At 48.1% G+C, this 21,033-nt stretch overlaps 11 non-coding genes and 1 pseudogene across 11 annotated transcripts; all 12 read right to left on the bottom strand.

The window, feature by feature from the left end:
* Nucleotides 1–1,035: 1,035 nt before the first annotated feature.
* LOC141225905 (U2 spliceosomal RNA) lies at nucleotides 1,036–1,226 on the bottom strand. Its single transcript, XR_012293137.1, has one exon. It is a non-coding gene; the product is annotated as a U2 spliceosomal RNA (small nuclear RNA).
* Nucleotides 1,227–2,346: 1,120 nt separating this feature from the next.
* LOC141226169 (U2 spliceosomal RNA) lies at nucleotides 2,347–2,537 on the bottom strand. The gene has a single exon (XR_012293395.1). It is a non-coding gene; the product is annotated as a U2 spliceosomal RNA (small nuclear RNA).
* Nucleotides 2,538–3,651: 1,114 nt separating this feature from the next.
* LOC141225906 (U2 spliceosomal RNA) lies at nucleotides 3,652–3,842 on the bottom strand. Its single transcript, XR_012293138.1, has one exon. It is a non-coding gene; the product is annotated as a U2 spliceosomal RNA (small nuclear RNA).
* Nucleotides 3,843–4,966: 1,124 nt separating this feature from the next.
* LOC141225907 (U2 spliceosomal RNA) lies at nucleotides 4,967–5,157 on the bottom strand. The gene has a single exon (XR_012293139.1). It is a non-coding gene; the product is annotated as a U2 spliceosomal RNA (small nuclear RNA).
* Nucleotides 5,158–6,278: 1,121 nt separating this feature from the next.
* Nucleotides 6,279–6,469, bottom strand: LOC141225909 (U2 spliceosomal RNA). The gene has a single exon (XR_012293141.1). It is a non-coding gene; the product is annotated as a U2 spliceosomal RNA (small nuclear RNA).
* Nucleotides 6,470–7,592: 1,123 nt separating this feature from the next.
* LOC141226268 (U2 spliceosomal RNA) lies at nucleotides 7,593–7,787 on the bottom strand. The gene has a single exon (XR_012293482.1). It is a non-coding gene; the product is annotated as a U2 spliceosomal RNA (small nuclear RNA).
* A 5,565-nt stretch (nucleotides 7,788–13,352) lies between these two features.
* Nucleotides 13,353–13,430, bottom strand: LOC141226369 (U2 spliceosomal RNA; annotated as a pseudogene).
* A 1,120-nt stretch (nucleotides 13,431–14,550) lies between these two features.
* On the bottom strand, nucleotides 14,551–14,741 carry LOC141225910 (U2 spliceosomal RNA). Its single transcript, XR_012293142.1, has one exon. It is a non-coding gene; the product is annotated as a U2 spliceosomal RNA (small nuclear RNA).
* Nucleotides 14,742–15,861: 1,120 nt separating this feature from the next.
* Nucleotides 15,862–16,052, bottom strand: LOC141225911 (U2 spliceosomal RNA). The gene has a single exon (XR_012293143.1). It is a non-coding gene; the product is annotated as a U2 spliceosomal RNA (small nuclear RNA).
* A 1,121-nt stretch (nucleotides 16,053–17,173) lies between these two features.
* Nucleotides 17,174–17,364, bottom strand: LOC141225912 (U2 spliceosomal RNA). Its single transcript, XR_012293144.1, has one exon. It is a non-coding gene; the product is annotated as a U2 spliceosomal RNA (small nuclear RNA).
* A 1,119-nt stretch (nucleotides 17,365–18,483) lies between these two features.
* Nucleotides 18,484–18,674, bottom strand: LOC141226013 (U2 spliceosomal RNA). Its single transcript, XR_012293243.1, has one exon. It is a non-coding gene; the product is annotated as a U2 spliceosomal RNA (small nuclear RNA).
* Nucleotides 18,675–19,794: 1,120 nt separating this feature from the next.
* On the bottom strand, nucleotides 19,795–19,985 carry LOC141225913 (U2 spliceosomal RNA). Its single transcript, XR_012293145.1, has one exon. It is a non-coding gene; the product is annotated as a U2 spliceosomal RNA (small nuclear RNA).
* Between the last annotated feature and the right edge of the window lie 1,048 nt (nucleotides 19,986–21,033).

Here is a 21,033-nt window from a genome sequence, read left to right on the forward strand (position 1 = left end):
GACATGCTGTCAACCTCTAGATCCCTCACATGCCTGCACTTTTCGGCTTGCTGCTGCTGCAATCCACGCGTTTTAGATCTGCATAACTCCACCTCTTTTAGCACAGTACCCTCAACCCCCGGCTGTTCCCACCCGCCTCAACACCGTTGGAAGGGAGGAGAACCAATTAAGGCGGGGGGGGGGGGTGGAACGAGCAGCTGTCTACCCTTAGCAGGAGGGTTGCTGATTAATTACCTCTCCTGCTGCTGCTGCTGCTGGCTGTCCAGCAGCAGACTGAAGGTGGCTGCTGCTGTGCGCAGGTATATAAAGGCTCAGAGCCTATTATGACACGCGCAGCCAGCGTTCCATTGCCACATTCCGTCTACTGCAGGCGGGATACCTGGATGGCTGAATGTCACTGAGAAGCTCACAGAGACCGCCATAAGCAACAGTTTAAAAGAATGCCACAGACTAATCAACCAAACTTTTTGGGTTGGTTTCTCTTTTATAGTCTGCAGGCATTAAATGAAAGAAGTCAGTGTTCCAGCAGAGGGAGACAACGTTTCAGAAAAGGCATTGTAGCAAACCAAAAAAGAAATTTTAAGCGCAGCAGAGTAACCAGCTCACATACCTGTTAGCTCAGGTGAGTTTAAAAGGCTGCTGTTGATAACAAGGGCATTTGCTAAATAGATGGTGTGTGTGCAACAATATACTGAAAGGTCAATTATATTGTGCAGCTTATCTCACCACCTGTAGTTATTTAGGTGAAAGCTCCAAAATGCTTGCCTAATATGTCTGTTTATCCAAAAGGAAGTATAGAGGGAGAGCTAGATAGATAGCATTGCATTACATTACATTAAATGGCAATGCAATGCACAGTTGCTGAAGTTGAACCAAAATGAGCTTGTCATCTGGCTTCTGCAACTTTTAACATGAAAAATCCAATGAGGAGAAGAAAAGCAAAGCCAAAGAGTCCATCCCAAAATCCGACAAACAAGCAAAATGAACAAAAAGCATTGAATTCAATTCTTTCTGATTTTAGAAACTGCATTAAAGAAGGGGTGCACCGGTCCTGGAGATACTGCAATACCAGGTCAATGCGTGGAGTGGACAGAGCAAGCTCTTTTTCCATCTCCCTGTTCTAAAAATCCATTTAATATATGGTCCCCAGATAGGGGACGTATCAGATATTAAACTGATAAGAACAGATACTACACTTGATCTTAGCCAAAAGGCCGAGAAGCGATAACCAGAATTGGTTTCCGACTACGGTGCCACCCAAGGATTCTGAAAAGTCCATTTGTGGAGATGGCCACCTGGACTCCCGTTAAGAAGACATGCTGTCAACCTCTAGATCCCTCACATGCCTGCACTTTTCGGCTTGCTGCTGCTGCAATCCACGCGTTTTAGATCTGCATAACTCCACCTCTTTTAGCACAGTACCCTCAACCCCCGGCTGTTCCCACCCGCCTCAACACCGTTGGAAGGGAGGAGAACCAATTAAGGCGGGGGGGGGGTGGAACGAGCAGCTGTCTACCCTTAGCAGGAGGGTTGCTGATTAATTACCTCTCCTGCTGCTGCTGCTGCTGGCTGTCCAGCAGCAGACTGAAGGTGGCTGCTGCTGTGCGCAGGTATATAAAGGCTCAGAGCCTATTATGACACGCGCAGCCAGCGTTCCATTGCCACATTCCGTCTACTGCAGGCGGGATACCTGGATGGCTGAATGTCACTGATAAGCTCACAGAGACCGCCATAAGCAACAGTTTAAAAGAATGCCACAGACTAATCAACCAAACTTTTTGGGTTGGTTTCTCTTTTATAGTCTGCAGGCATTAAATGAAAGAAGTCAGTGTTCCAGCAGAGGGAGACAACGTTTCAGAAAAGGCATTGTAGCAAACCAAAAAAGAAATTTTAAGCGCAGCAGAGTAACCAGCTCACATACCTGTTAGCTCAGGTGAGTTTAAAAGGCTGCTGTTGATAACAAGGGCATTTGCTAAATAGATGGTGTGTGTGCAACAATATACTGAAAGGTCAATTATATTGTGCAGCTTATCTCACCACCTGTAGTTATTTAGGTGAAAGCTCCAAAATGCTTGCCTAATATGTCTGTTTATCCAAAAGGAAGTATAGAGGGAGAGCTAGATAGATAGCATTGCATTACATTACATTACATGGCAATGCAATGCACAGTTGCTGAAGTTGAACCAAAATGAGCTTGTCATCTGGCTTCTGCAACTTTTAACATGAAAAATCCAATGAGGAGAAGAAAAGCAAAGCCAAAGAGTCCATCCCAAAATCCGACAAACAAGCAAAATGAACAAAAAGCATTGAATTCAATTCTTTCTGATTTTAGAAACTGCATTAAAGAAGGGGTGCACCGGTCCTGGAGATACTGCAATACCAGGTCAATGCGTGGAGTGGACAGAGCAAGCTCTTTTTCCATCTCACTGTTCTAAAAATCCATTTAATATATGGTCCCCAGATAGGGGACGTATCAGATATTAAACTGATAAGAACAGATACTACACTTGATCTTAGCCAAAAGGCCGAGAAGCGATAACCAGAATTGGTTTCCGACTACGGTGCCACCCAAGGATTCTGAAAAGTCCATTTGTGGAGATGGCCACCTGGACTCCCGTTAAGAAGACATGCTGTCAACCTCTAGATCCCTCACATGCCTGCACTTTTCGGCTTGCTGCTGCTGCAATCCACACGTTTTAGATCTGCATAACTCCACCTCTTTTAGCACAGTACCCTCAACCCCCGGCTGTTCCCACCCGCCTCAACACCGTTGGAAGGGAGGAGAACCAATTAAGGCGGGGGGGGGGTGGAACGAGCAGCTGTCTACCCTTAGCAGGAGGGTTGCTGATTAATTACCTCTCCTGCTGCTGCTGGCTGTCCAGCAGCAGACTGAAGGTGGCTGCTGCTGTGCGCAGGTATATAAAGGCTCAGAGCCTATTATGACACGCGCAGCCAGCGTTCCATTGCCACATTCCGTCTACTGCAGGCGGGATACCTGGATGGCTGAATGTCACTGAGAAGCTCACAGAGACCGCCATAAGCAACAGTTTAAAAGAATGCCACAGACTAATTAACCAAACTTTTTGGGTTGGTTTCTCTTTTATAGTCTGCAGGCATTAAATGAAAGAAGTCAGTGTTCCAGCAGAGGGAGACAACGTTTCAGAAAAGGCATTGTAGCAAACCAAAAAAGAAATTTTAAGCGCAGCAGAGTAACCAGCTCACATACCTGTTAGCTCAGGTGAGTTTAAAAGGCTGCTGTTGATAACAAGGGCATTTGCTAAATAGATGGTGTGTGTGCAATGATATACTGAAAGGTCAATTATATTGTGCAGCTTATCTCACCACCTGTAGTTATTTAGGTGAAAGCTCCAAAATGCTTGCCTAATATGTCTGTTTATCCAAAAGGAAGTATAGAGGGAGAGCTAGATAGATAGCATTGCATTACATTACATTACATGGCAATGCAATGCACAGTTGCTGAAGTTGAACCAAAATGAGCTTGTCATCTGGCTTCTGCAACTTTTAACATGAAAAATCCAATGAGGAGAAGAAAAGCAAAGCCAAAGAGTCCATCCCAAAATCCGACAAACAAGCAAAATGAACAAAAAGCATTGAATTCAATTCTTTCTGATTTTAGAAACTGCATTAAAGAAGGGGTGCACCGGTCCTGGAGATACTGCAATACCAGGTCAATGCGTGGAGTGGACAGAGCAAGCTCTTTTTCCATCTCCCTGTTCTAAAAATCCATTTAATATATGGTCCCCAGATAGGGGACGTATCAGATATTAAACTGATAAGAACAGATACTACACTTGATCTTAGCCAAAAGGCCGAGAAGCGATAACCAGAATTGGTTTCCGACTACGGTGCCACCCAAGGATTCTGAAAAGTCCATTTGTGGAGATGGCCACCTGGACTCCCGTTAAGAAGACATGCTGTCAACCTCTAGATCCCTCACATGCCTGCACTTTTCGGCTTGCTGCTGCTGCAATCCACGCGTTTTAGATCTGCATAACTCCACCTCTTTTAGCACAGTACCCTCAACCCCCGGCTGTTCCCACCCGCCTCAACACCGTTGGAAGGGAGGAGAACCAATTAAGGCGGGGGGGGGGGTGGAACGAGCAGCTGTCTACCCTTAGCAGGAGGGTTGCTGATTAATTACCTCTCCTGCTGCTGCTGCTGCTGCTGGCTGTCCAGCAGCAGACTGAAGGTGGCTGCTGCTGTGCGCAGGTATATAAAGGCTCAGAGCCTATTATGACACGCGCAGCCAGCGTTCCATTGCCACATTCCGTCTACTGCAGGCGGGATACCTGGATGGCTGAATGTCACTGAGAAGCTCACAGAGACCGCCATAAGCAACAGTTTAAAAGAATGCCACAGACTAATCAACCAAACTTTTTGGGTTGGTTTCTCTTTTATAGTCTGCAGGCATTAAATGAAAGAAGTCAGTGTTCCAGCAGAGGGAGACAACGTTTCAGAAAAGGCATTGTAGCAAACCAAAAAAGAAATTTTAAGCGCAGCAGAGTAACCAGCTCACATACCTGTTAGCTCAGGTGAGTTTAAAAGGCTGCTGTTGATAACAAGGGCATTTGCTAAATAGATGGTGTGTGTGCAACAATATACTGAAAGGTCAATTATATTGTGCAGCTTATCTCACCACCTGTAGTTATTTAGGTGAAAGCTCCAAAATGCTTGCCTAATATGTCTATTTATCCAAAAGGAAGTATAGAGGGAGAGCTAGATAGATAGCATTGCATTACATTACATTACATGGCAATGCAATGCACAGTTGCTGAAGTTGAACCAAAATGAGCTTGTCATCTGGCTTCTGCAAATTTTAACATGAAAAATCCAATGAGGAGAAGAAAAGCAAAGCCAAAGAGTCCATCCCAAAATCCGACAAACAAGCAAAATGAACAAAAAGCATTGAATTCAATTCTTTCTGATTTTAGAAACTGCATTAAAGAAGGGGTGCACCGGTCCTGGAGATACTGCAATACCAGGTCAATGCGTGGAGTGGACAGAGCAAGCTCTTTTTCCATCTCCCTGTTCTAAAAATCCATTTAATATATGGTCCCCAGATAGGGGACGTATCAGATATTAAACTGATAAGAACAGATACTACACTTGATCTTAGCCAAAAGGCCGAGAAGCGATAACCAGAATTGGTTTCCGACTACGGTGCCACCCAAGGATTCTGAAAAGTCCATTTGTGGAGAAGGCCACCTGGACTCCCGCTAAGAAGACATGCTGTCAACCTCTAGATCCCTCACATGCCTGCACTTTTCGGCTTGCTGCTGCTGCAATCCACGCGTTTTAGATCTGCATAACTCCACCTCTTTTAGCACAGTACCCTCAACCCCCGGCTGTTCCCACCCGCCTCAACACCGTTGGAAGGGAGGAGAACCAATTAAGGCGGGGGGGGGGGTGGAACGAGCAGCTGTCTACCCTTAGCAGGAGGGTTGCTGATTAATTACCTCTCCTGCTGCTGCTGCTGCTGGCTGTCCAGCAGCAGACTGAAGGTGGCTGCTGCTGTGCGCAGGTATATAAAGGCTCAGAGCCTATTATGACACGCGCAGCCAGCGTTCCATTGCCACATTCCGTCTACTGCAGGCGGGATACCTGGATGGCTGAATGTCACTGAGAAGCTCACAGAGACCGCCATAAGCAACAGTTTAAAAGAATGCCACAGACTAATCAACCAAACTTTTTGGGTTGGTTTCTCTTTTATAGTCTGCAGGCATTAAATGAAAGAAGTCAGTGTTCCAGCAGAGGGAGACAACGTTTCAGAAAAGGCATTGTAGCAAACCAAAAAAGAAATTTTAAGCGCAGCAGAGTAACCAGCTCACATACCTGTTAGCTCAGGTGAGTTTAAAAGGCTGCTGTTGATAACAAGGGCATTTGCTAAATAGATGGTGTGTGTGCAACAATATACTGAAAGGTCAATTATATTGTGCAGCTTATCTCACCACCTGTAGTTATTTAGGTGAAAGCTCCAAAATGCTTGCCTAATATGTCTGTTTATCCAAAAGGAAGTATAGAGGGAGAGCTAGATAGATAGCATTGCATTACATTACATTACATGGCAATGCAATGCACAGTTGCTGAAGTTGAACCAAAATGAGCTTGTCATCTGGCTTCTGCAAATTTTAACATGAAAAATCCAATGAGGAGAAGAAAAGCAAAGCCAAAGAGTCCATCCCAAAATCCGACAAACAAGCAAAATGAACAAAAAGCATTGAATTCAATTCTTTCTGATTTTAGAAACTGCATTAAAGAAGGGGTGCACCGGTCCTGGAGATACTGCAATACCAGGTCAATGCGTGGAGTGGACAGAGCAAGCTCTTTTTCCATCTCCCTGTTCTAAAAATCCATTTAATATATGGTCCCCAGATAGGGGACGTATCAGATATTAAACTGATAAGAACAGATACTACACTTGATCTTAGCCAAAAGGCCGAGAAGCGATAACCAGAATTGGTTTCCGACTACGGTGCCACCCAAGGATTCTGAAAAGTCCATTTGTGGAGAAGGCCACCTGGACTCCCGTTAAGAAGACATGCTGTCAACCTCTAGATCCCTCACATGCCTGCACTTTTCGGCTTGCTGCTGCTGCAATCCACGCGTTTTAGATCTGCATAACTCCACCTCTTTTAGCACAGTACCCTCAACCCCCGGCTGTTCCCACCCGCCTCAACACCGTTGGAAGGGAGGAGAACCAATTAAGGCGGGGGGGGGGGGGTGGAACGAGCAGCTGTCTACCCTTAGCAGGAGGGTTGCTGATTAATTACCTCTCCTGCTGCTGCTGCTGCTGGCTGTCCAGCAGCAGACTGAAGGTGGCTGCTGCTGTGCGCAGGTATATAAAGGCTCAGAGCCTATTATGACACGCGCAGCCAGCGTTCCATTGCCACATTCCGTCTACTGCAGGCGGGATACCTGGATGGCTGAATGTCACTGAGAAGCTCACAGAGACCGCCATAAGCAACAGTTTAAAAGAATGCCACAGACTAATCAACCAAACTTTTTGGGTTGGTTTCTCTTTTATAGTCTGCAGGCATTAAATGAAAGAAGTCAGTGTTCCAGCAGAGGGAGACAACGTTTCAGAAAAGGCATTGTAGCAAACCAAAAAAGAAATTTTAAGCGCAGCAGAGTAACCAGCTCACATACCTGTTAGCTCAGGTGAGTTTAAAAGGCTGCTGTTGATAACAAGGGCATTTGCTAAATAGATGGTGTGTGTGCAACAATATACTGAAAGGTCAATTATATTGTGCAGCTTATCTCACCACCTGTAGTTATTTAGGTGAAAGCTCCAAAATGCTTGCCTAATATGTCTGTTTATCCAAAAGGAAGTATAGAGGGAGAGCTAGATAGATAGCATTGCATTACATTACATTACATGGCAATGCAATGCACAGTTGCTGAAGTTGAACCAAAATGAGCTTGTCATCTGGCTTCTGCAACTTTTAACATGAAAAATCCAATGAGGAGAAGAAAAGCAAAGCCAAAGAGTCCATCCCAAAATCCGACAAACAAGCAAAATGAACAAAAAGCATTGAATTCAATTCTTTCTGATTTTAGAAACTGCATTAAAGAAGGGGTGCACCGGTCCTGGAGATACTGCAATACCAGGTCAATGCGTGGAGTGGACAGAGCAAGCTCTTTTTCCATCTCCCTGTTCTAAAAATCCATTTAATATATGGTCCCCAGATAGGGGACGTATCAGATATTAAACTGATAAGAACAGATTTTTTTTGATTGAATATATCTTTTATTAGCACAAAAAATAAGTTAACAGACAGTGTACAGTGCCGCAGCCCAGTACACACAGAATTCTACATCATATTTACATAGCATGAGGATACGACGCACTAACTAGACACATCACACCCCTATGCTACACAAAACACTCAATCTGAAAGAAAAAGCATGTCAATCAATACAGTACGACGAATCGTGATTAGGGATGGGGATTGGGAAAAAGGGGATGGGGAGGGGAAAATCACAGGCCCGAAGCTTTATTGAAAGACAAGACACATAAGGGGAGAGGGGGAGGAGGGGTTTAGTCCTCATCCTCGTCCTCCGGACCATCCACGATGGAATAGTCTCTGAGCAGGCTGTGGATCAGCCTGCGGCAGTCCTGGATGGACATCCTCTCCCTCCTCAAGATGAGCCGGTTCCTGGCGACCCAAACGGCATCCTTGAAGCAGTTCATAAGGCGCCAAGCCTCCTGGATGGCTCCGACGGTATGAACCCCAGGGAAGAGTCCGTAAAGCACAGAATGGTGCGATAGGCTCGCCCTGGGGACAGAGTTCCTCAGGTCGTCCTCAAGGGCAGTCAACAGGCGCTGTGCAAATCCGCAGTCCCAAAAAGTGTGCAAAGATGTTTCCTCCACGAAGGGGCACCTTGGACAGTACCGGGTCTTGCACAGGTTCCGGGCATGCATGAATGACCGGACGGGCAGTCCGCCCTGAATCGCCATCCACGACAAGTCCTTGTGCCCGTTGGTCAGCCTGTCAGACGACACATTTGTCCACACAGTCTCCAGCGTGTCCTGGTGAAGTCCTGTGATGTTCTCCACGTCATCCTTGGCTCTGATGAGCTTGTGGATAGTTTTGGGCTTCCACAAGTCGGGCTTGAGTCCCTCCAGTTGATGTTCCCCCACAAATCGAACGACGTCTCCGTAGAACCATGGCGTCGTCCAGTTGTAGGGGAAGGAGCTGTCCCACTTGTCCCAGCCGAGTCGCCTCCAAAGAGGAAGCAGGAAGAAGCGAGACATGGACCTGCCCGCGGAGCCATTCTTGACTTGCAAAGTCCGGCGGACACAATCACACACAAAAGAGGATCGCAAGAGGGTGGGGATATCTGGAACGCCCTTCCCACCCTTGCGAGGCTCCTTGTACATGACGGCCCGCCTGACTCTGTCCATCTTGGATCCCCAGACAAAGTGAAACACTGTCCTGGTAATGGCCCTGCACACAGTGACGTGTGGGGGCCAGGCCTGCGCCGTGTACTGCAAGACGGGCAGGACCTCATTACGCAGGACGAGTGCCTTACCCTCACAAGTGAGGTGTCTGAGGCTCCAGAGTCCGATCCGTTGCTTCACTTTGGCCAAGCGTTCTTGCCAGGACTTGAGGGCCGCTCCTTCCTTCCCGAACCAGACTCCCAGCACCTTGAGGAAATCCGGTTGAATGTTGAAGGGGAAGGGGGCGGAGGAGGCCGGCTGCCAATCCCCGAAGAGCATGGCTTCCGACTTCCTGCAGTTGACTTTGGCCCCTGAAGCCCGGCCGAACCTCTCACACGTCTGGACGAGGGCGTCGACTGAACCACGATCAGCGCAGAAGACGGTGACGTCGTCCATGTAGAGCGAGCACTTGACCTCGTGTCGTCCCGGACCCGGTGCGGTGATCCCTCTGATCTCTCCATTCTGCCGGATAGCCTCTGCGAAGAGTTCTATAACACAAACAAAAAGAAGAGGTGATAGAGGGCAGCCTTGTCTGACCCCAGAGAGGACAGGGAAGGGGTCAGTCTTCCAGCCGTTCACCAACACCGAGCTGTGGATATCAAAATACATCAGACGGACATACGAACAAAACATGTTACCCAAACCTAACCGGTGCAGAGCTCGGCCCATGAACTCGTGGGAAACCCGGTCGAAGGCCTTCTCCTGATCCAAGGAGACCAGGGCCGCGTGTGCGCGGCGGACCTTTGATGTACTCGACCGTGTCCCGCACGAGAGCGAGGCTGTCTGCGATGCGACGTCCAGGGATGCCGCAGGTCTGGTCCGGGTGGATGATCCGTCCGATGACCGTCTTAAGTCGTGTCGCCATCGTCTTGGCCAGGATCTTGTAGTCCACGTTGAGCAGAGTGATGGGACGCCAATTCCTCAGGTCGCACCTCTCTCCCTTCCGCTTGTACAGGATCGTGACCATTCCTTCCCTCAAAGATGGAGGCATTCTACCCTCCACCACCATCTCCTCGTACAGGTCCAACAGGTCCGGACAGATGAGGTCTTCCAGCGCTACATAGAGCTCCGCTGGAAGACCATCACTGCCCGGGGTCCTGCCGGTCCTAAAGGATTTAGCGGCAGAGAGCAATTCGCCCACCATCAGAGGTTTGTCCAAGGCTGCCGTGCCTGCAGGATCAAGATGGTTAGTGATACCTGACAGGAACTTATCAGCAGCGTCGGGGTCGGTAGTCTTGTGGGAGTAGAGTTCGCTGTAGAAGTCGCTGACGACCCTCATCACGTCCTCCTTCCCACGTCGCATGTTTCCGCTCTCGTCTCGCAGCTCGTTCAGGGGCGTGTGACCGGCATGAAGTTTCCTGAAAAAGAATGAGTTACATTTCTCACCCTTCTCCAGATTCTCCACTTTGGAACGGAAGACGATTCGCTTGGACTCCTCCTCAAAGTGCCTTTTCAGGCTCTTCTTGGTCTCCTCCAGCTCCTCCCTCACGTCCCAGCCGCAGTGAAGAAGGTCCTGCAGTGACCGCAGCTCGCGCTGCAGCCCTCTGAAGTCCCTCCTCTTCTCACACGCCTGTTGTCGACCCTTGGCCTGAAAGAAACAGCGAAACTCAACTTTAACATATTCCCACCAATCAGAGACTGTTTGGAAGCTACCCTTGTAGGACTGCCACATTGCGTAGGCTGCTCTCAGCTCCTCCACGACTTCATCCTGAGCCAGCAGAGCACAATTCAGCTTCCAGGAGCCGGGGCCGGACGGAAAACCGTCGCCGAGGACACCTTGTAAGTGAATGGCTCTGTGGTCGGAGAAGAAGCAGGGGACCATCGAGTGCCTACTCTGCCTGACTGCCCGAGAGGTGAACACAAAGTCAATCCTGGAGCGGAGTGAGCCATCGGGTCGGCTCCACGAATAGTTCGTGGAGCCTCTCCCCATGGAGCCCACCACGTCCTGAAGAGAGGCCTCGGTTACCATCTCGATGAGCAGCTTGGACGTGATGTCCAACTTGGCAGATGTGCCAGAACTACGACCATCCTCCTCGATGGGGCAGTTGAAATCCCCGGCCATCACTAAGGTCCTGGTGGTGGCAAGCTGAAGCCGCAGGGTCTGGAAAAGCTCCAAACGCTCATTCTTCAGTGGGGACGCATACACGTTGATGAACCTGACAGGTTCTCCTGCCCAGTTGCCATCTACAACAAGAGCCCTGCCGCAGATGAGCTCCTGGACGGACTCAAGCGTGAATGCGCCCCCCCTGATCAGAATTGCGACCCCCGCAGACTTGCAGTCACCCCCACCGGACCAGTAGGATGGACCGTGGGACCACTCCCTGGCCAGATGTTTGAAGGACCTAGAGGAGGGAAGGGAACATTCCTGCAACATATAAACATCACACAACTGGGAAGTAAGGAAGGCATAAATAGTCTGACGTCTGAACTTGTCCTTGATGCTCCTGACATTAATGGAAAATAAGTTAATATTAGCCATCATGTAGGGAAAAAAGAAAAAGTTAGCGCAGGCAATACACCTTAGTTACCACTCCGGTCGGGTGGTCCCTCGTCGGTGTTGACTGCTGGTGACGGGATCACCAGCAGGCCCTCTTCCTCCATCTGGTCAAGCAGCGCGGCCTCGATCTCGGCGACCACCAGTTCCTCCTCTTCTGGCTCGGCCACCAGGGTCTCAACCATGTGCTCCATCTCTTCTGGCTCAGGGAGGGTATCCTCCTTTTCGCCTACGAAATCCAGAATCTTCTTTTTGGAGGATTCAGTAGCAGGGCTGTCCTCCACCTTCCTCTTTCCCCGGGTTGGAACTGGGGAGACAAGAAGGGGAAAATCCTCCTCGGAATAGATAGCGGCGGGTGGAGGAAAGGTTAATTCCACCGCTACCATGGTCTGGGGAGGGAGAGTGGCTGCCGGGGCAGGGGAAAGGACACCTGCTGAGGAGTAGGGGAAGGAGGAAGAGGAAGTGGAATCCTCAGCAGGGGTGGCCGGGGTGGGGGGGGATTGGACGGGGGTGGCAGGGGGAGGGATCGAGAGAGGGGTGACAGAACTCTTACCCTCCTTTGACTTTTTCTTCTGCTTCGGAGCTGTTGGGACCGTCGCTGGGGCTTTGGCCACCGACTCCTTGACCGCTTTGGCCTTGGTCGTCTCGGCCTTGGCCGCTGGGGCCTTGGTCGTCGCGTCCTTGACCTTCACAGGCCTGGTCGTCGGGGCCTTGTCCTCCGGAGCTGGGGTCGTCGCAACCACCGATGCCCAGGATCTCTCACGCTTGGGGCAATCCTTGTATAGATGAGCCGCCAGCCCACACAGGTTGCAGGACGTCTTCTTCGGGCAGTCCTTCGAGCTGTGTCCCGTCACTCGACAAATCCTGCAGGCATCCTCCTTGCAGTCCTTCATCTCGTGGCCGTTCTTGCCGCATCTCCTGCAGTTCCGCGGCATGTCCGGGTAATAGATGAGGCCGTAGGAGTTGCCCAGGGAGAATGTCGGGGGCAGGTGCCGAAGTCCGTCTGAGTACGCCAGGACCCTGTGAAGTCTAACGGTCACCGACCACTTACCTGTCCAGAAGCCGAGTCCATTCAGGATGTGAGAGGGTTCCTTCACAACCAAACAGAAGCGTCTCAGGAAGGTACAGATGTCTTGGCCTGGGGTGTGCGGGTTGCGCATGGAGACCGTGATCCTCCTTTCGTCCCTCTGGATAGGGCAGCTACCTGTAAAGGCAGAGAAAGAATTATCCGGTCCTTTTGTGCTTACCATTTCCCAGAACCTCCTGCAGGTGTTCACAGTGGCGAAGGTGACGAAGAAGATCCCCGTCAAGAAGGTCTGGATGCTGAGGGTGTCCGACCTGGAGAAGCCTCGATCCAGCAGCATCTTCTGGCAGAACACGTCCGAGGACATGTCCGGCACCCTCCCATCCACTTCCTTCAGCTTCAGGGCCACCGTCTGCCGCATCCATGGCTCCAGGGCTGGAGCTTCGTGGCGGGGCTTCTGGGGTCCCTTCTGCTGGCTAGTCGTGGAGGCAGAGTCCTTGGGGTCAGAATCGGCTCCTGGCTGGGCCCTCCTGGCTGTCCCCTGCTCCAGGCTCTTCTTTTCAGCCTTCCTCGCAGCGCTTGCCATGGCTTTCCTCCTGCAGTTACTTCTTGGAGCTGGATCTGGAACTCTTCCCGGAATGGGTGGAGCTATGCAGATTCTTCTCCCGTCGTGTTCTGGACAAATTCCCCGAAAGGTCTTTGTCTCGATGATTTTCTTCCTCGAAGATTCCACAGGACAGCCCGATTCTTCTCCGAGTCTTCGTCTTCTTCTGGATTCTTTAGAGCTTCTTCCTCCCACCGATATCCGCCTTCCTTCTCCAATGTCAGCTGGGCTCCGAAGCTCTTCTCCTTCCGAGTTCGATCGCTCTCGTCAAGTGTAGATCGTAGCTCTTGTGTTCTTAAAAGAACAGATACTACACTTGATGTTAGCCAAAAGGCCGAGAAGCGATAACCAGAATTGGTTTCCGACTACGGTGCCACCCAAGGATTCTGAAAAGTCCATTTGTGGAGATGGCCACCTGGACTCCCGTTAAGAAGACATGCTGTCAACCTCTAGATCCCTCACATGCCTGCACTTTTCGGCTTGCTGCTGCTGCAATCCACGCGTTTTAGATCTGCATAACTCCACCTCTTTTAGCACAGTACCCTCAACCCCCGGCTGTTCCCACCCGCCTCAACACCGTTGGAAGGGAGGAGAACCAATTAAGGCGGGGGGGGGGTGGAACGAGCAGCTGTCTACCCTTAGCAGGAGGGTTGCTGATTAATTACCTCTCCTGCTGCTGCTGCTGCTGGCTGTCCAGCAGCAGACTGAAGGTGGCTGCTGCTGTGCGCAGGTATATAAAGGCTCAGAGCCTATTATGACACGCGCAGCCAGCGTTCCATTGCCACATTCCGTCTACTGCAGGCGGGATACCTGGATGGCTGAATGTCACTGAGAAGCTCACAGAGACCGCCATAAGCAACAGTTTAAAAGAATGCCACAGACAAATCAACCAAACTTTTTGGGTTGGTTTCTCTTTTATAGTCTGCAGGCATTAAATGAAAGAAGTCAGTGTTCCAGCAGAGGGAGACAACGTTTCAGAAAAGGCATTGTAGCAAACCAAAAAAGAAATTTTAAGCGCAGCAGAGTAACCAGCTCACATACCTGTTAGCTCAGGTGAGTTTAAAAGGCTGCTGTTGATAACAAGGGCATTTGCTAAATAGATGGTGTGTGTGCAACAATATACTGAAAGGTCAATTATATTGTGCAGCTTATCTCACCACCTGTAGTTATTTAGGTGAAAGCTCCAAAATGCTTGCCTAATATGTCTGTTTATCCAAAAGGAAGTATAGAGGGAGAGCTAGATAGATAGCATTGCATTACATTACATTACATGGCAATGCAATGCACAGTTGCTGAAGTTGAACCAAAATGAGCTTGTCATCTGGCTTCTGCAACTTTTAACATGAAAAATCCAATGAGGAGAAGAAAAGCAAAGCCAAAGAGTCCATCCCAAAATCCGACAAACAAGCAAAATGAACAAAAAGCATTGAATTCAATTCTTTCTGATTTTAGAAACTGCATTAAAGAAGGGGTGCACCGGTCCTGGAGATACTGCAATACCAGGTCAATGCGTGGAGTGGACAGAGCAAGCTCTTTTTCCATCTCCCTGTTCTAAAAATCCATTTAATATATGGTCCCCAGATAGGGGACGTATCAGATATTAAACTGATAAGAACAGATACTACACTTGATCTTAGCCAAAAGGCCGAGAAGCGATAACCAGAATTGGTTTCCGACTACGGTGCCACCCAAGGATTCTGAAAAGTCCATTTGTGGAGATGGCCACCTGGACTCCCGTTAAGAAGACATGCTGTCAACCTCTAGATCCCTCACATGCCTGCACTTTTCGGCTTGCTGCTGCTGCAATCCACGCGTTTTAGATCTGCATAACTCCACCTCTTTTAGCACAGTACCCTCAACCCCCGGCTGTTCCCACCCGCCTCAACACCGTTGGAAGGGAGGAGAACCAATTAAGGCGGGGGGGGGGTGGAACGAGCAGCTGTCTACCCTTAGCAGGAGGGTTGCTGATTAATTACCTCTCCTGCTGCTGCTGCTGCTGGCTGTCCAGCAGCAGACTGAAGGTGGCTGCTGCTGTGCGCAGGTATATAAAGGCTCAGAGCCTATTATGACACGCGCAGCCAGCGTTCCATTGCCACATTCCGTCTACTGCAGGCGGGATACCTGGATGGCTGAATGTCACTGAGAAGCTCACAGAGACCGCCATAAGCAAGAGTTTAAAAGAATGCCACAGACTAATCAACCAAACTTTTTGGGTTGGTTTCTCTTTTATAGTCTGCAGGCATTAAATGAAAGAAGTCAGTGTTCCAGCAGAGGGAGACAACGTTTCAGAAAAGGCATTGTAGCAAACCAAAAAAGAAATTTTAAGCGCAGCAGAGTAACCAGCTCACATACCTGTTAGCTCAGGTGAGTTTAAAAGGCTGCTGTTGATAACAAGGGCATTTGCTAAATAGATGGTGTGTGTGCAACAATATACTGAAAGGTCAATTATATTGTGCAGCTTATCTCACCACCTGTAGTTATTTAGGTGAAAGCTCCAAAATGCTTGCCTAATATGTCTGTTTATCCAAAAGGAAGTATAGAGGGAGAGCTAGATAGATAGCATTGCATTACATTACATTACATGGCAATGCAATGCACAGTTGCTGAAGTTGAACCAAAATGAGCTTGTCATCTGGCTTCTGCAACTTTTAACATGAAAAATCCAATGAGGAGAAGAAAAGCAAAGCCAAAGAGTCCATCCCAAAATCCGACAAACAAGCAAAATGAACAAAAAGCATTGAATTCAATTCTTTCTGATTTTAGAAACTGCATTAAAGAAGGGGTGCACCGGTCCTGGAGATACTGCAATACCAGGTCAATGCGTGGAGTGGACAGAGCAAGCTCTTTTTCCATCTCCCTGTTCTAAAAATCCATTTAATATATGGTCCCCAGATAGGGGACGTATCAGATATTAAACTGATAAGAACAGATACTACACTTGATCTTAGCCAAAAGGCCGAGAAGCGATAACCAGAATTGGTTTCCGACTACGGTGCCACCCAAGGATTCTGAAAAGTCCATTTGTGGAGATGGCCACCTGGACTCCCGTTAAGAAGACATGCTGTCAACCTCTAGATCCCTCACATGCCTGCACTTTTCGGCTTGCTGCTGCTGCAATCCACGCGTTTTAGATCTGCATAACTCCACCTCTTTTAGCACAGTACCCTCAACCCCCGGCTGTTCCCACCCGCCTCAACACAGTTGGAAGGGAGGAGAACCAATTAAGGCGGGGGGGGGGGTGGAACGAGCAGCTGTCTACCCTTAGCAGGAGGGTTGCTGATTAATTACCTCTCCTGCTGCTGCTGCTGCTGGCTGTCCAGCAGCAGACTGAAGGTGGCTGCTGCTGTGCGCAGGTATATAAAGGCTCAGAGCCTATTATGACACGCGCAGCCAGCGTTCCATTGCCACATTCCGTCTACTGCAGGCGGGATACCTGGATGGCTGAATGTCACTGAGAAGCTCACAGAGACCGCCATAAGCAACAGTTTAAAAGAATGCCACAGACTAATCAACCAAACTTTTTGGGTTGGTTTCTCTTTTATAGTCTGCAGGCATTAAATGAAAGAAGTCAGTGTTCCAGCAGAGGGAGACAACGTTTCAGAAAAGGCATTGTAGCAAACCAAAAAAGAAATTTTAAGCGCAGCAGAGTAACCAGCTCACATACCTGTTAGCTCAGGTGAGTTTAAAAGGCTGCTGTTGATAACAAGGGCATTTGCTAAATAGATGGTGTGTGTGCAACAATATACTGAAAGGTCAATTATATTGTGCAGCTTATCTCACCACCTGTAGTTATTTAGGTGAAAGCTCCAAAATGCTTGCCTAATATGTCTGTTTATCCAAAAGGAAGTATAGAGGGAGAGCTAGATAGATAGCATTGCATTACATTACATTACATGGCAATGCAATGCACAGTTGCTGAAGTTGAACCAAAATGAGCTTGTCATCTGGCTTCTGCAACTTTTAACATGAAAAACCCAATGAGGAGAAGAAAAGCAAAGCCAAAGAGTCCATCCCAAAATCCGACAAACAAGCCAAATGAACAAAAAGCATTGAATTCAATTCTTTCTGATTTTAGAAACTGCATTAAAGAAGGGGTGCACCGGTCCTGGAGATACTGCAATACCAGGTCAATGCGTGGAGTGGACAGAGCAAGCTCTTTTTCCATCTCCCTGTTCTAAAAATCCATTTAATATATGGTCCCCAGATAGGGGACGTATCAGATATTAAACTGATAAGAACAGATACTACACTTGATCTTAGCCAAAAGGCCGAGAAGCGATAACCAGAATTGGTTTCCGACTACGGTGCCACCCAAGGATTCTGAAAAGTCCATTTGTGGAGATTGCCACCTGGACTCCCGTTAAGAAGACATGCTGTCAACCTCTAGATCCCTCACATGCCTGCACTTTTCGGCTTGCTGCTGCTGCAATCCACGCGTTTTAGATCTGCATAACTCCACCTCTTTTAGCACAGTACCCTCAACCCCCGGCTGTTCCCACCCGCCTCAACACAGTTGGAAGGGAGGAGAACCAATTAAGGCGGGGGGGGGTGGAACGAGCAGCTGTCTACCCTTAGCAGGAGGGTTGCTGATTAATTACCTCTCCTGCTGCTGCTGCTGCTGGCTGTCCAGCAGCAGACTGAAGGTGGCTGCTGCTGTGCGCAGGTATATAAAGGCTCAGAGCCTATTATGACACGCGCAGCCAGCGTTCCATTGCCACATTCCGTCTACTGCAGGCGGGATACCTGGATGGCTGAATGTCACTGAGAAGCTCACAGAGACCGCCATAAGCAACAGTTTAAAAGAATGCCACAGACTAATCAACCAAACTTTTTGGGTTGGTTTCTCTTTTATAGTCTGCAGGCATTAAATGAAAGAAGTCAGTGTTCCAGCAGAGGGAGACAACGTTTCAGAAAAGGCATTGTAGCAAACCAAAAAAGAAATTTTAAGCGCAGCAGAGTAACCAGCTCACATACCTGTTAGCTCAGGTGAGTTTAAAAGGCTGCTGTTGATAACAAGGGCATTTGCTAAATAGATGGTGTGTGTGCAACAATATACTGAAAGGTCAATTATTTTGTGCAGCTTATCTCACCACCTGTAGTTATTTAGGTGAAAGCTCCAAAATGCTTGCCTAATATGTCTGTTTATCCAAAAGGAAGTATAGAGGGAGAGCTAGATAGATAGCATTGCATTACATTACATTACATGGCAATGCAATGCACAGTTGCTGAAGTTGAACCAAAATGAGCTTGTCATCTGGCTTCTGCAACTTTTAACATGAAAAATCCAATGAGGAGAAGAAAAGCAAAGCCAAAGAGTCCATCCCAAAATCCGACAAACAAGCAAAATGAACAAAAAGCATTGAATTCAATTCTTTCTGATTTTAGAAACTGCATTAAAGAAGGGGTGCACCGGTCCTGGAGATACTGCAATACCAGGTCAATGCGTGGAGTGGACAGAGCAAGCTCTTTTTCCATCTCCCTGTTCTAAAAATCCATTTAATATATGGTCCCCAGATAGGGGACGTATCAGATATTAAACTGATAAGAACAGATACTACACTTGATCTTAGCCAAAAGGCCGAGAAGCAATAACCAGAATTGGTTTCCGACTACGGTGCCACCCAAGGATTCTGAAAAGTCCATTTGTGGAGATGGCCACCTGGACTCCCGTTAAGAAGACATGCTGTCAACCTCTAGATCCCTCACATGCCTGCACTTTTCGGCTTGCTGCTGCTGCAATCCACGCGTTTTAGATCTGCATAACTCCACCTCTTTTAGCACAGTACCCTCAACCCCCGGCTGTTCCCACCCGCCTCAACACCGTTGGAAGGGAGGAGAACCAATTAAGGCGGGGGGGGGGTGGAACGAGCAGCTGTCTACCCTTAGCAGGAGGGTTGCTGATTAATTACCTCTCCTGCTGCTGCTGCTGCTGGCTGTCCAGCAGCAGACTGAAGGTGGCTGCTGCTGTGCGCAGGTATATAAAGGCTCAGAGCCTATTATGACACGCGCAGCCAGCGTTCCATTGCCACATTCCGTCTACTGCAGGCGGGATACCTGGATGGCTGAATGTCACTGAGAAGCTCACAGAGACCGCCATAAGCAACAGTTTAAAAGAATGCCACAGACTAATCAACCAAACTTTTTGGGTTGGTTTCTCTTTTATAGTCTGCAGGTATTAAATGAAAGAAGTCAGTGTTCCAGCAGAGGGAGACAACGTTTCAGAAAAGGCATTGTAGCAAACCAAAATAGAAATTTTAAGCGCAGCAGAGTAACCAGCTCACATACCTGTTAGCTCAGGTGAGTTTAAAAGGCTGCTGTTGATAACAAGGGCATTTGCTAAATAGATGGTGTGTGTGCAACAATATACTGAAAGGTCAATTATATTGTGCAGCTTATCTCACCACCTGTAGTTATTTAGGTGAAAGCTCCAAAATGCTTGCCTAATATGTCTGTTTATCCAAAAGGAAGTATAGAGGGAGAGCTAGATAGATAGCATTGCATTACATTACATTACATGGCAATGCAATGCACAGTTGCTGAAGTTGAACCAAAATGAGCTTGTCATCTGGCTTCTGCAACTTTTAACATGAAAAATCCAATGAGGAGAAGAAAAGCAAAGCCAAAGAGTCCATCCCAAAATCCGACAAACAAGCAAAATGAACAAAAAGCATTGAATTCAATTCTTTCTGATTTTAGAAACTGCATTAAAGAAGGGGTGCACCGGTCCTGGAGATACTGCAATACCAGGTCAATGCGTGGAGTGGACAGAGCAAGCTCTTTTTCCATCTCCCTGTTCTAAAAATCCATTTAATATATGGTCCCCAGATAGGGGACGTATCAGATATTAAACTGATAAGAACAGATACTACACTTGATCTTAGCCAAAAGGCCGAGAAGCGATAACCAGAATTGGTTTCCGACTACGGTGCCACCCAAGGATTCTGAAAAGTCCATTTGTGGAGATGGCCACCTGGACTCCCGTTAAGAAGACATGCTGTCAACCTCTAGATCCCTCACATGCCTGCACTTTTCGGCTTGCTGCTGCTGCAATCCACGCGTTTTAGATCTGCATAACTCCACCTCTTTTAGCACAGTACCCTCAACCCCCGGCTGTTCCCACCCGCCTCAACACAGTTGGAAGGGAGGAGAACCAATTAAGGCGGGGGGGGGGGGGGGGGTGGAACGAGCAGCTGTCTACCCTTAGCAGGAGGGTTGCTGATTAATTACCTCTCCTGCTGCTGCTGCTGCTGGCTGTCCAGCAGCAGACTGAAGGTGGCTGCTGCTGTGCGCAGGTATATAAAGGCTCAGAGCCTATTATGACACGCGCAGCCAGCGTTCCATTGCCACATTCCGTCTACTGCAGGCGGGATACCTGGATGGCTGAATGTCACTGAGAAGCTCACAGAGACCGCCATAAGTAACAGTTTAAAAGAATGCCACAGACTAATCAACCAAACTTTTTGGGTTGGTTTCTCTTTTATAGTCTGCAGGCATTAAATGAAAGAAGTCAGTGTTCCAGCAGAGGGAGACAACGTTTCAGAAAAGGCATTGTAGCTAACCAAAAAAGAAATTTTAAGCGCAGCAGAGTAACCAGCTCACATACCTGTTAGCTCAGGTGAGTTTAAAAGGCTGCTGTTGATAACAAGGGCATTTGCTAAATAGATGGTGTGTGTGCAACAATATACTGAAAGGTCAATTATATTGTGCAGCTTATCTCACCACCTGTAGTTATTTAGGTGAAAGCTCCAAAATGCTTGCCTAATATGTCTGTTTATCCAAAAGGAAGTATAGAGGGAGAGCTAGATAGATAGCATTGCATTACATTACATTACATGGCAATGCAATGCACAGTTGCTGAAGTTGAACCAAAATGAGCTTGTCATCTGGCTTCTGCAACTTTTAACATGAAAAATCCAATGAGGAGAAGAAAAGCAAAGCCAAAGAGTCCA

This window comes from Phyllobates terribilis, unplaced genomic scaffold (genome assembly GCF_046119375.1).
Source record: "Phyllobates terribilis strain yellow unplaced genomic scaffold, ASM4611937v1 Scaffold_414__1_contigs__length_1644244, whole genome shotgun sequence".
Taxonomy (NCBI): Eukaryota; Metazoa; Chordata; class Amphibia; order Anura; family Dendrobatidae; genus Phyllobates; species Phyllobates terribilis.